Source organism: Dendropsophus ebraccatus, chromosome 6, assembly GCF_027789765.1.
Source record: "Dendropsophus ebraccatus isolate aDenEbr1 chromosome 6, aDenEbr1.pat, whole genome shotgun sequence".
Taxonomy (NCBI): domain Eukaryota; kingdom Metazoa; phylum Chordata; class Amphibia; order Anura; family Hylidae; genus Dendropsophus; species Dendropsophus ebraccatus.
This window is the reverse complement of record NC_091459.1, coordinates 153,185,392-153,199,653: the sequence shown is the minus strand read 5'-3', so window position 1 is coordinate 153,199,653 and position 14,262 is coordinate 153,185,392.

Below are 14,262 nucleotides of genomic sequence, written 5' to 3'. Positions count from 1 at the left end.
TCATAGTATTACAGTATCTGATAGCAGTACTACATAGTAATCAGACACAGGTGTATACAGTATATATATACAGCCGCTCTAAGGCCGTGTTCACACACACAGTGAAAGGTTTTTTCATTACATGATGTGACGACAATTTTTTTTAAAAAAGTAAAGATACTGGAATGAAACCTTATAGGTGTAAAAGCCTAATGAAATCTATATATTCATTAACGCTAGACACATAGGCCACGCTTCCAGGAGATGAGAGGCAGAATAACTGTACGTATAATGTATAATAACTAGAAGTCACCTTGCTGAAGTATGAAGAGCAGTCAGCCAGGTCAGGACTAGTGTTGGTTGAACTGTTCGAGAAAAGTTAGGTTGGAGCCGAACATCTCGATTTTCTCAATCTCGAACCGAACCGAACATTTTACTGTTCGTTTGAGTTAGCTGCGTTCTGGACGCCATTTTCTCCTCATTCAGTGTGCAGTACAGACGGCTCTCTCAGGGCACCATCGTCTGCCTGCAGGCTGCCATTTCCATTAGACAAATAGGTAGTGAGATTAGTGATATTACTGAGAGATATTGAGATTAGAGAGATTAGTGGGGTGTTCATCATAGTTACACTAGCATATTTGCAATAAGCATTTTCCTGTCCATAGACACCATTGCAGCCACAGCAATACTTAGCTTTGGGATTGCAGGCTGCATATTGGATTTGCCACTTTATACATAGTGCCCAAAGTGTATTTTACATAGTTACATAGTTACATAGTTAATACGGTTGAAAAAAGACACATGTCCATCAAGTTCAACCAAGGAGGGGATGGATACAGGGAAGGGGGAGGGGCGATAGTACTATACATACAAGGAAGGGGGAGGGGTGATGATAGGTTCTATACATACAGGGAAGGGGGAGGGGTGATAGTACTATACATACAGGGAAGGGGGAGGGGTGATAGTACTATACATACAGGGAAGGGGGAGGGGTGATAGTACTATACATACAGGGGAGGGGGAGGGGTGATAGGGAAGGGGGAGGGGTGATAGTACTATACATACAGGAAGGGGGAAGGGTGATAGTACTATACATACAGGGAAGGGGGAGGGGTGATAGGCTCTATACATACAGGGAAGGGGGAGGGGTGATAGGTTCTATACATACAGGGAAGGGGGAGGGGTGATAGTACTATACATACAGGAAGGGGGAGGGGTGATAGTACTATACATACAGGGGAGGGGGAGGGGTGATAGTACTATACATACAGGGAAGGGGTGATAGTACTATACATACAGGAAGGGGTGATAGTACTATACATACAGGGAAGGGGGAGGGGTGATAGTACTATACATACAAGGAAGGGGGAGGGGTGATAGTACTATACATACAGGGAAGGGGGATGGGTGATAGTACTATACATACAGGAAGGGGGAGGGGTGATAGTACTATACATACAGGGAAGGGGGAGGGGTGATAGTACTATACATACAGGGAAGGGGGAGGGGTGATAGGTTCTATACATACAGGAAGGGGGAGGGGTGATAGGTACTATACATACAGGGAAGGGGGAGGGGTGATAGGCTCTATACATACAGGGAAGGGGGAGGGGTGATAGGCTCTATACATACAGGGAAGGGGGAGGGGTGATAGTACTATACATACAGGGAAGGGGGAGGGGTGATAGTACTATACATACAGGGAAGGGGGAGGGGTGATAGTACTATACATACAGGGAAGGGGGAGGGGTGATAGTTCTATACATACAGGGAAGGGGGAGGGGTGATAGGCTCTATACATACAGGGAAGGGGGAGGGGTGATAGGCTCTATACATACAGGGAAGGGGGAGGGGTGATAGTACTATACATACAGGGAAGGGGGAGGGGTGATAGTACTATACATACAAGGAAGGGGGAGTGGTGATAGGCTCTATACATACAGGGAAGGGGGAGGGGTGATAGGTTCTATACATACAGGGAAGGGGGAGGGGTGATAGGTTCTATACATACAGGGAAGGGGGAGGGGTGATAGTACTATACATACAGGGGAGGGGTGATAGTACTATACATACAGGGGAGGGGGAGGGGTGATAGTACTATACATACAGGGGAGGTGGAGGGGTGATAGTACTATACATACAGGGAAGGGTGAGGGGTGATAGGTACTATACATACAGGGAAGGGGGAGGGGTGATAGTACTATACATACAGGGAGGGGGAGGGGTGATAGGGAAGGGGGAGGGGTGATAGTACTATACATACAGGGAGGGGGAGGGGTGATAGGGAAGGGGGAGGGGTGATAGTACTATACATACAGGGGAAGGGGGAGGGGTGATAGGTTCTATACATATACAGGGAAGGGGGAGGGGTGATAGGCTCTATACATACAGGGAAGGGGGAGGGGTGATAGTACTATACATACAGGGGAGGGGGAGGGGTGATAGTACTATACATACAGGGAAGGGGGAGGGGTGATAGTACTATACATACAGGGAAGGGGGAGGGGTGATAGGCTCTATACATACAGGGAAGGGGGAGGGGTGATAGTACTATACATACAGGGGGAGGGGGAGGGGTGATAGTACTATACATACAGGGAAGGGGGAGGGGTGATAGGTTCTATACATACAGGGAAGGGGGAGGGGTGATAGTACTATACATACAGGGGAGGGGGAGGGGTGATAGTACTATACATACAGGGAGGGGGAGGGGTGATAGGGAAGGGGGAGGGGTGATAGTACTATACATACAGGGAGGGGGAGGGGTGATAGGGAAGGGGGAGGGGTGATAGTACTATACATACAGGGAAGGGGGAGGGGTGATAGGTTCTATACATATACAGGGAAGGGGGAGGGGTGATAGGCTCTATACATACAGGGAAGGGGGAGGGGTGATAGTACTATACATACAGGGGAGGGGGAGGGGTGATAGTACTATACATACAGGGAAGGGGGAGGGGTGATAGTACTATACATACAGGGAAGGGGGAGGGGTGATAGGCTCTATACATACAGGGAAGGGGGAGGGGTGATAGTACTATACATACAGGGGAGGGGGGAGGGGTGATAGTACTATACATACAGGGGAGGGGGAGGGGTGATAGTACTATACATGCAGGGAAGGGGGGGGGGTGATAGTACTATACATACAGGGGAGGGGGAGGGGTGATGGACTCTATACATACAGGGAAGGGGGAGGGGTGATAGTACTATACATACAGGGGAGGGGGAGGGGTGATAGGCTCTATACATACAGGGAAGGGGGAGGGGTGATAGGTACTATACATACAGGGAAGGGGGAGGGGTGATAGTACTATACATACAAGGAAGGGGGAGGGGTGATGATAGGCTCTATACATACAGGGAAGGGGGAGGGGTGATAGTACTATACATACAGGGGAGGAGGAGGGGTGATAGTACTATACATACAGGGAAGGGGGAGGGGTGATAGTACTATACATACAGGGAAGGGGGAGGGGTGATAGTACTATACATACAGGGGAGGGGAAGGGGTGATAGTACTATACATACAGGGAAGGGGGAGGGGTGATAGTACTATACATACAGGGAGGGGGAGGGGTGATAGTACTATACATACAGGGAAGGGGGAGGGGTGATAGTACTATACATACAGGGGAGGGGGAGGGGTGATAGGCTCTATACATACAGGGAAGGGGGAGGGGTGATAGGTACTATACATACAGGGGAGGGGGAGGGGTGATAGGTTCTATACATACAAGGAAGGGGGAGGGGTGATGATAGGCTCTATACATACAGGGAAGGGGGAGGGGTGATAGTACTATACATACAGGGGAGGGGGAGGGGTGATAGGTTCTATACATACAGGGAAGGGGGAGGGGTGATAGTACTATACATACAGGGAAGGGGGAGGGGTGATAGTACTATACATACAGGGAAGGGGGAGGGTGATAGTACTATACATACAGGGAAGGGGGAGGGGTGATAGTGCTATACATACAGGGAAGGGGGAGGGGTGATAGTACTATACATACAGGGAAGGGGGAGGGGTGATAGGCTCTATACATACAGGGAAGGGGGAGGGGTGATAGTACTATACATACAGGGAAGGGGGAGGGTGATAGTACTATACATACAGGGAAGGGGGAGGGGTGATAGTACTATACATACAGGGAAGGGGGAGGGGTGATAGTACTATACATACAGGGAAGGGGGAGGGGTGATAGTACTATACATACAGGAAGGGGGAGGGGTGATAGGCTCTATACATACAGGGAAGGGGGAGGGGTGATAGTACTATACATACAGGGAAGGGGGAGGGGTGATAGGTTCTATACATACAGGGAAGGGGGAGGGGTGATAGGTTCTATACATACAGGGAAGGGGGAGGGGTGATGGGTTCTATACATATGCATTTATATTATTTTGCTCTAAGAACTTGTCTCTCCTGTTTTGAAGCCTCTACTGTTGTTGCTGTGACCAGATCCTGGGGTGACTGTTCTACAGATTCACAGTTCTCATGGTAAAGAAGACTTGTCGCCTCCGGAGATTGAACCTTTTTTTCTCCAGGCGGAGGCAGCGCCCCCTTGTCTCTCCAGGCGGAGGCAGCGCCCTCTTGTCTCTCTGGTTGGAGGCAGCGCCCCCTTGTCTCTCCAGGCGGAGGCAGCGCCCCCTTGTCTCTCCAGGCGGAGGCAGCGCCCCCTTGTCTCTCCAGGCGGAGGCAGCGCCCCCTTGTCTCTCCAGGCGGAGGCAGCGCCCCCTTGTCTCTCCAGGCGGAGGCAGCGCCCCATTGTCTCTCCAGGCGGAGGCAGCGCCCCATTGTCTCTCCAGGTGAAGGCAGCGCCCCCTTGTCTCTCCAGGCGGAGGCAGCGCCCCCTTGTCTCTCCAGGCGGAGGCAGCGCCCTCTTGTCTCTCTGGTTGGAGGCAGCGCCCCCTTGTCTCTCCAGGCGGAGGCAGCGCCCCCTTGTCTCTCCAGGCGGAGGCAGCGCCCCCTTGTCTCTCCAGGCGGAGGCAGCGCCCCCTTGTCTCTCCAGGCGGAGGCAGCGCCCCCTTGTCTCTCCAGGCGGAGGCAGCGCCCCATTGTCTCTCCAGGCGGAGGCAGCGCCCCATTGTCTCTCCAGGTGAAGGCAGCGCCCCCTTGTCTCTCCAGGCGGAGGCAGCGCCCCCTTGTCTCTCCAGGCGGAGGCAGCGCCCCCTTGTCTCTCCAGGCGGAGGCAGCGCCCCCTTGTCTCTCCAGGCGGAGGCAGCGCCCCCTTGTCTCTCCGGGCGGAGGCAGCGCCCCCTTGTCTCTCCGGGCGGAGGCCGCGCCCCCTTGTCTCTCTGGGTGGAGGCAGGGCCCCCTTGTCTCTCCGGGCGGAGGCAGCGCCCTCTTGTCTCTCCGGGCGGAGGCAGCGCCCTCTTGTCTCTCCGGGCGGAGGCAGCGCCCCCTTGTCTCTCCAGGCGGAGGCAGCGCCCTCTTGTCTCTCCGGGCGGAGGCAGTGCCCCCTTGTCTCTCCAGGCGGAGGCAGCGCCCTCTTGTCTCTCCAGGCGGAGGCAGCGCCCTCTTGTCTCTCCAGGCGGAGGCAGTGCCCCCTTGTCTCTCCAGGCGGAGGCAGCGCCCTCTTGTCTCTCCGGGTGGAGGCAGTGCCATCTTGTCTCTCCGGGTGGAGGCAGTGCCCCCTTGTCTCTCCAGGCGGAGGCAGCGCCCCCTTGTCTCTCCGGGCGGAGGCAGCGTCCCCTTGTCTCTCTGGGTGGAGGCAGCGTCCCCTTGTCTCTCCAGGCGGAGGCAGCGCCCTCTTGTCTCTCCAGGCGGAGGCAGCGCCCCCTTGTCTCTCCGGGCGGAGGCAGTGCCCCCTTGTCTCTCCAGGCGGAGGCAGCGCCCTCTTGTCTCTCCGGGCGGAGGCAGTGCCCCCTTGTCTCTCCAGGCGGAGGCAGTGCCCCCTTGTCTCTCCAGGCGGAGGCAGCGCCCTCTTGTCTCTCCAGGCGGAGGCAGCGCCCTCTTGTCTCTCCAGGCGGAGGCAGCGCCCCCCTTGTCTCTCCAGGCGGAGGCAGCGCCCTCTTGTCTCTCCGGGTGGAGGCAGTGCCCTCTTGTCTCTCCGGGTGGAGGCAGTGCCCCCTTGTCTCTCCAGGCGGAGGCAGCGCCCCCTTGTCTCTCCGGGCGGAGGCAGCGCCCCCTTGTCTCTCCGGGCGGAGGCAGCGTCCCCTTGTCTCTCTGGGTGGAGGCAGCGCCCCCTTGTCTCTCCAGGCGGAGGCAGCGCCCCCTTGTCTCTCCAGGCGGAGGCAGCGCCCCCTTGTCTCTCCGGGTGGAGGCAGTGCCCTCTTGTCTCTCCGGGTGGAGGCAGTGCCCCCTTGTCTCTCCAGGCGGAGGCAGCGCCCCCTTGTCTCTCCGGGCGGAGGCAGCGTCCCCTTGTCTCTCTGGGTGGAGGCAGCGTCCCCTTGTCTCTCCAGGTGGAGGCGGCGCCCCCTTGTCTCTCTGGGCGGAGGCAGCGCCCCCTTGTCTCTCCAGGCGGAGGCAGCGCCCCCTTGTCCTTTGAGGGGGTTTTACCTGGAACATCTTTTCCCCATATTTCTTGTAGGGGCCATTTATATATGTAAATAAGTTAATCATCTCCCCTTAAACGTCTCTTCTCCAGACTAACCAAATGTAATTCTTTTCATCTCTCCTCATAACTAAGATGCTCCATTCCCCTTATTAGTTTAGTGGCCGTCTTTGTACCCTCTCCAGCTCTAGAACGTCCTTTTTATGAATCGGGTTCCAAAACTGGACGGCGGCTCCAGATGAGGCCGCACCAAAGCTTTATAGAGCGGTAATATTATATCCCTGTCCCCACAGTCCAGGCCTGTTTTAATGCATGACAATATCCTGCTGGCCTTACAAGCAGCTGCCTGACATTGTGTGGTGTTCTGTAGTCTATTACCTACAAGTACACCCAGATCCTTCTCCATCAGCGACTGCACCAGTGTAACCACCCCAGGACATAGGATGCTGCAGGTTATTACTCCCCCCAGGACATATGATGCTGCAGGTTATTACTCCCCCCAGGACATATGATGCTGCAGGTTATTACTCCCCCCAGGACATAGGATGCTGCAGGTTATTACTCCCCCCAGGACATAGGATGCTGCAGGTTATTAGTACCCAGGTGCATAACTTTACATTTATCCACATTGAACCTCATTTGCCAAGTGGACGCCCAAACACTCAGTGTGTCTAAGTCATCCTGTAATATCTGTAATATAATATTTTGGTCTGCTCACATCTCTTATACAGTAATTAAGCTCTCTCTTTTTATATCCCATTAGACCAATCAGGTATATACCCCACACGTGTGCCGCTGCAGACTTGTAATTATAAGCCGTCCTGTGTATCCCCGGCGAAACCGGAAATGATGTAACCGGGTCACTTGTAAAGGCTCCAGCTCCCATTCTATGTATTTTATTATTGTTGATTTTTTATAATATATTTAATAAAGAACAATCATTTTCTTTTATTTGGTCTTGCATCTATCTGTTGGATGGGGGGTTCTTTTTAACGTCTTTCCCCTCATACTATTTTTTGGTTTTTTTGTTGTTTTTTTTTGTATCTTCTATCTAAGATTTCATATCTATCTTGTGAATATGGTGAGAAGCAGAGGTGGAAGGCGAGCAATATCAGGTGTAGGAAGGGGAGATAGAGGTAGTACACCAGGTAGTGCTTCCGCCATGTTGTGGCCCTGTCACGTCCCCAGTATCAGGTGTAGGAAGGGGAGATAGAGGTAGTGCACCAGGTAGTGCTTCCGCCATGTTGTGGTCCTGTCACGTCCCCAGTATCAGGTGTAGGAAGGGGAGATAGAGGTAGTACACCAGGTAGTGCTTCCGCCATGTTGTGGTCCTGTCACGTCCCCAGTATCAGGTGTAAGAAGGGGAGATAGAGGTAGTACACCAGGTAGTGCTTCCGCCATGTTGTGGCCCTGTCACGTCCCCAGTATCAGGTGTAGGAAGGGGAGATAGAGGTAGTACACCAGGTAGTGCTTCCGCCATGTTGTGGCCCTGTCACGTCCCCAGTATCAGGTGTAGGAAGGGGAGATAGAGGTAGTGCACCAGGTAGTGCTTCCGCCATGTTGTGGCCCTGTCACGTCCCCAGTATCAGGTGTAGGAAGGGGAGATAGAGGTAGTACACCAGGTAGTGCTTCCGCCATGTTGTGGCCCTGTCACGTCCCCAATATCAGGTGTAGGAAGGGGAGATAGAGGTAGTACACCAGGTAGTGCTTCCGCCATGTTGTGGCCCTGTCACGTCCCCAGTATCAGGTGTAGGAAGGGGAGATAGAGGTAGTACACCAGGTAGTGCTTCCGCCATGTTGTGGCCCTGTCACGTCCCCAGTATCAGGTGTAGGAAGGGGAGATAGAGGTAGTACACCAGGTAGTGCTTCCGCCATGTTGTGGTCCTGTCACGTCCCCAATATCAGGTGTAGGAAGGGGAGATAGAGGTAGTGCACCAGGTAGTGCTTCTGCCATGTTGTGGCCCTGTCACGTCCCCAGTATCAGGTGTAAGAAGGGGAGATAGAGGTAGTGCACCAGGTAGTGCTTCCGCCATGTTGTGGCCCTGTCACGTCCCCAATATCAGGTGTAGGAAGGGGAGATAGAGGTAGTGCACCAGGTAGTGCTTCCGCCATGTTGTGGCCCTGTCACGTCCCCATTATCAGGTGTAGGAAGGGGAGATAGAGGTAGTACACCAGGTAGTGCTTCCACCATGTTGTGGCCCTGTCACGTCCCCAATATCAGGTGTAGGAAGGGGAGATAGAGGTAGTGCACCAGGTAGTGCTTCCGCCATGTTGTGGTCCTGTCACGTCCCCAATATCAGGTGTAGGAAGGGGAGATAGAGGTAGTACACCAGGTAGTGCTTCTGCCATGTTGTGGCCCTGACATGTCCCCAGTATCAGGTGTAGGAAGGGGAGATAGAGGTAGTACACCAGGTAGTGCTTCCGCCATGTTGTGGCCCTGTGACGTCCCCAGTATCAGGTGTAAGAAGGGGAGATAGAGGTAGTGCACCAGGTAGTGCTTCCGCCATGTTGTGGCCCTGTCACGTCCCCAGTATCAGGTGTAGGAAGGGGAGATAGAGGTAGTACACCAGGTAGTGCTTCCGCCATGTTGTGGCCCTGTCACGTCCCCAGTATCAGGTGTAGGAAGGGGAGATAGAGGTAGTGCACCAGGTAGTGCTTCCGCCATGTTGTGGCCCTGTCACGTCCCCAGTATCAGGTGTAGGAAGGGGAGATAGAGGTAGTACACCAGGTAGTGCTTCCACGTTCTGGCCCTGGCATGTCCCCAGTATAAGATGCCTAGCAGGCTTTTTTTTTTTTTTGCAAGAAAAGCTGTCCGTGTCCTGGCCCAGCACATTGCAGAAAATATCTCAAGCGCGTTGGCTGCATCTGTGTCCACAAAGGTCCTCTGACTACAGACACATGGACCAGTAAGCACGGTCAAGGTCGTTACATATCCGACTGTTTACTGGAAGCCTTTGGTGGCAGACACTACCTCTGGTGTCTCTGGGTCTCCATCGACAGTCTCCAAAACTGCTGGGATGGTGCACAGCCAGCATCCCCAACCTCGACAGGTAGCATCACGTGCTAACAGAAACCAGGCCGTTCTTAAATTAATTTGTCTTGGAGACCGTCAACACACAGGTCAAGAGCTGTAGAGGGCTCTGCACACTCAGAAAGACCACTGGCTGGGTGCTAAGAATCTGTCACCAGGTAAGGTGGTGTGCGACAACGGTGCTGCGCCTCAACAACAACGTTTTTGGACTTGGTCATGACCTATTCAACTTCTGGGTGTCCAAACTGGATGAATAGCCTGAGCTTGCTGGACACGCCATAGAAGTGTTATCTTGCCTAGCAGCCAGTGTTATCTCAGTCAGCACAGCTGGCTGGGTGATAACTGACAAACGTAGCCGTCTATCCACGGACAATGTGGATCGTTTGACCTTTATAAAAACGAATCAAGCGTGGCTCTCTGACCATTTTGTTGCCCTGGTTGCCGATGTCACTGACTAGTAAACTGTAGCATGTCTACTTGGAAATGTGAAATACAGATTTCTACTACACTACATCTCACGTCTGTAGTTCCTATGCCTGCTACTTCTAAAAATTGGATTCTACTACTGCCCACAGCTAGCGTGCCAAGTGTTTTAACGGAATATATTTTTGAAGAATTCACCTCTATGAACTTGATGCGCAATACATACATTCTCTTTCTCCTCATCCTCTTTGTAGGCCTCAAAATGATTATTTTTTAAATGCCTCTTTCTCTCCTGCTACCGAATTTAGTTGAACCGCAACCTCTATGTTCCCCGCTGGCTCTTCTCGCTGCCACAAATGGTAGCCAATTTTTCACAGTCTGCATTGCAGAATAATTTTTTTATATAATAATCTCTTCATCTGTTAGATGTATCGATGTTCCTTACAGAGGAGTTGGTGGTTAAATTTATCCTGGGTACAGAGCCATTTTTGACAGTCTGCATAGCAGAACAATTTTTTAAAAAATAATCTCTTCATCTGTTAGATGTAGTGTAAGTAACTTACCTGCTGCGGATCCAGCGGCGTCCTCCTCGGCCCTGTCTGATGGCGCTAGGACACAGCGCCGCATCAGCCGCCGGAGCCGCGTGACGTCACGGAGACCCGACGGCGTCCTTGACAACCAGGGACGCCGCGGCTCCGTGTCACGCTCCCAGCTACCGCCCAGCTCTCACAGCTGAGTGCGGTCACACTCAGGCTGAAGGACAGATCGCTCTGCCATTCAGCCTGCAGTGTCTCAGCTGCCTGTCACGGCCGCGGCGGCGTCCCGTGTTCCGGGCCACCGCCGCGACCTCCTCCTGCCCCATGCAGCCGCCGGCGTCCTTGTGCAGGGACCCGGCGCTGCAGCTAGTTCGGCCCCTGGGGGCGCCTCACCTCTCCTCCGCTCCTGTCTCCGTCTGTGCCGGCCGGCGTGCGCGTCCCCGCCTCCTAGGGCGCGCGCGCGCCGGCTGTCTCAGATTTAAAGGGCCAGTCCGCCCTTAATTGGTTAATTGCACCTATCACTCCCTATAAATCCCAGCATGCCCTGTCCCTTGTGTTGGAGCCTCTACATGCTTCCCATAGCGTTTGGCCCAGCCCCCTGTTGTTCCTGATTCCTATCCGCTACCTGGTCCCAAGTCCTTGTTCCTGATACCTATCTGCTACCTGATCCCTAGTCCTTGTTCCTGGTTCCTGCTCCCCTGTTTCACCATTGCTCCTGTGTTCATCCTGTCACCTGCGGTTACGTCTACAGACCTCTGCCAGCACTATCTCCTGCCTACTGCTCCTGCCACGCCTCGCCTGCCGTCACTAGCAACCAAGCCAGGGGTAGCGACCTGGGGGTCGCCTGCCGCAGCAAGTCCATCCCGCCTTGCAGCGGGCTCTGGTGAAAACCATTGACCCCTTAGACTCCGCTCCCTGGTGAGGTTAGTGCCATCGCTAGTGACGGTCCAGTGGATCCACTACTCTAGGCGTTACACTGCCCAAGGTTCGGATTCAGGAGGCCCGAGCAATGAGAGGAGGGTCTGGGCTCCTGATCCGGTATAAAGTACAGCCAGCATCAGATTCATTTGCTGGCTATTAGAGTGTTCTAGTCCCAGCTCCCCTGATCCCTATCCTGCCTACCCTGCCTTATCCTATCCGCTGTTGTTACGTTGTTTCCTGACCTTCTGCCTGTTACCGACTTGCCGTTTGCCTTCCGATTTTGTACTTCGTTGCCCGTGTGTTGCTGACTTGGCTTGTTTACTTCGCTCCACTGTGTTCGTTTGTCTGTCTTCGTTTTATGTTTACACTTACATTAGTATAGGGACCGGCACCGTGGTTGTCCGCGACCGTTTAGGGTCGTTAAGGGTAGGGTCAGAAGGTGGGTCTAGCTTTAGGGCCCACTGTCGTGTGTCATCTCTGCCTTCCCGAGTCTGACATGTAGGTTCTTAAAGCCAAATTTTAGGCAATGAGTTCTTCTATGTGTACAGTTTACTCTTCTGGAGGATAATTAGAGTTTATCCTACTACATATAGGTGTCAAAATTAACCCGAACATCTCCCATTAAGGGGTGTGCTATGCCTTCCTTTCATTTTGTAGCTGTTTCAAAGGCAGAAGCCAGCAGCTGGGTAAAGGCCGCATTATTGGATGTTTTTTTAATCTTCGATTTCAAATCAAAAGAACAGACCGTGAAAATGCAGCATGGTCATAGTGATGCTTCTCTCAGTTCTCTTCTGTATTTCAGGTACACATAGTAACAGCTATCCATTTCATTAATTTCCTGTAGGAAGAATCACTATGGAGGTGTCCAATCACCGTGGCAGGGTGAAAGTAGAGATTTACGCCCTCTTGGCGCTGTACGGCAGTGGAAAATAGAAGCAGATGCTCGTACTTTAAATAAAGTACATTTATTGTCTCAAATCAAACAATGTGTTTCGGGGTGCAGGGACCCCTTTATTAAGTTAAAAGAGACGTGTACAGGGTCTGGGATACATGCTGTTTAAATGCCCAAATCAGCGGGAAAGTATGACTTAAGCCCCGCCTACTTTTCTTTTCTTTTTTTTTATCAATTCTTTATTTTTCTGTATATAAGTTTAACATGGGCTCAGGAACAATTCAAGGGTACATTTATAAAGTATAAGGCATAACAGAATATGTTCGTCTGATATTGTGTTCTAGTACAGCATTTCAAGGTTAAGTATGGAAAAACGAAACAGTTGTGGTTCCTTGAACTTTGTGAGCTAAATCCTCATAACTTAGGACATCAGGAAACAAGGAAAGAAGAACGTAACTTTCATGTGTTGTATATGGAAGTTGATCATTTAATTTGAGCAATGTGTAGTTGATGATGGGAGGGGGGGGTGAGGAGGCTACAGACATGACTTACAAGACAGACTGGGATTGTGGGTAGGTGAGAAGAGGGGGAAAGGAGGGAGATGGGGATGGAGGAAGATGGGGGGTCCCTTTTTTTTGGTGCTTATCGCCTAGGTATTTACGGACTTCTTTTACTTCTATATGTCAGCCAGAGGTTCCATGTTTTAGTGAATTGTTCGTGTGTGTGATTCACCATGCTTGTTAATTCTTCTAGTCTGCATAACTGTTGTACTTTGGCTTCCCATTGTTTTATTGTTGGGGTTGCCTGACTCAGCCAATATAGTGGTATAAGGAGTTTAGCCGCTGCGAATAGGTGAGGCCACAGAGTATGTTTGTTCAGTGGAATGTCTTTAGTCGGTAGTCCTAAGAGGATTACTTCTGGGTCAGGACTTAAATTGGATGTACATACTCTGTTTATGGTCTGTATCACCTCTTGCCAAAATTTGGTTATGTTAGGGCACAGGGGCGTAACTAGAAATGGCTGAGCCCCATAGCAAACTTTTGCCCGCCCCCTCTCGATCGACCACTACGCCATCAACACACTCAGCTCTACACAGGTCCTGTACACCATATAAATTACAGTCCAGTTATATCAGGTGACTTACAGGGGACGTCTTCTCTGATCGGAGTTCTTCCCTTTTCATTTTTTTCTCCATCTCCTTCTCTGAGCCACAAATCCACAGAATCTGCCAGAAAAACATATTAGTCTCCTCACACTGGCCCCATCCTCATCTCTCTATACTGCACATCTGCATTGGCCCCTTTACACCCTCATTTAGTGGGTAGGCTGACTCTATGTGATCCCATTTTATTATATGGCCCTCCTCTCTGTCGCCCCTCCTTATAAATAGCCCCTTATGTTGCCCCCCTTATAGAAGCCCCCCATGTTGTCCCCTAATAGATGGTCCCCTATGTTGCCCCCCTATAGATGGCCCCTCCTATGTTGTCCTCTTATAGATGGCCCCCTCTCCCCCAATGTTGTCCCTTTATAATATCCCTCTCCCCTATGTTGTGCTCCTCTCCCCTATGTTGTCCCCTTATAGATGTCTCCCTCTCCCCCTATGTTGCCCCCCCTTATAGATGTCCCTCCCCCCCCTTCCTTATAGATGCCCCCTTCTCCCTCCCTTATAGATGTCCCCCTCTCCCCCCCCCTTCCTTATAGATGTCCCCCTCTCCCCCTTCCTTATAGCTGTCCCCCTCTCCCCCCCCTTCCTTATAGATGTCCTCCTCTCCCCCCTTCCTTATAGATGCCCCCTTCTCCCTCCCTTATAGATGTCCCTCCCCCCCCCCTTATAGATGTCCCCCTCTCCCCCCCCTTCCTTATAGATGGCCCTCTCTCCCCCCTCCCTTATAGATGTCCCCCTCTCCCCCCCTTCCTTATAGATGTCCCCCTCTCCCCCCTTCCTTATAGATGTCCCCCTCTCCCCCCTTCCTTATAGATGTC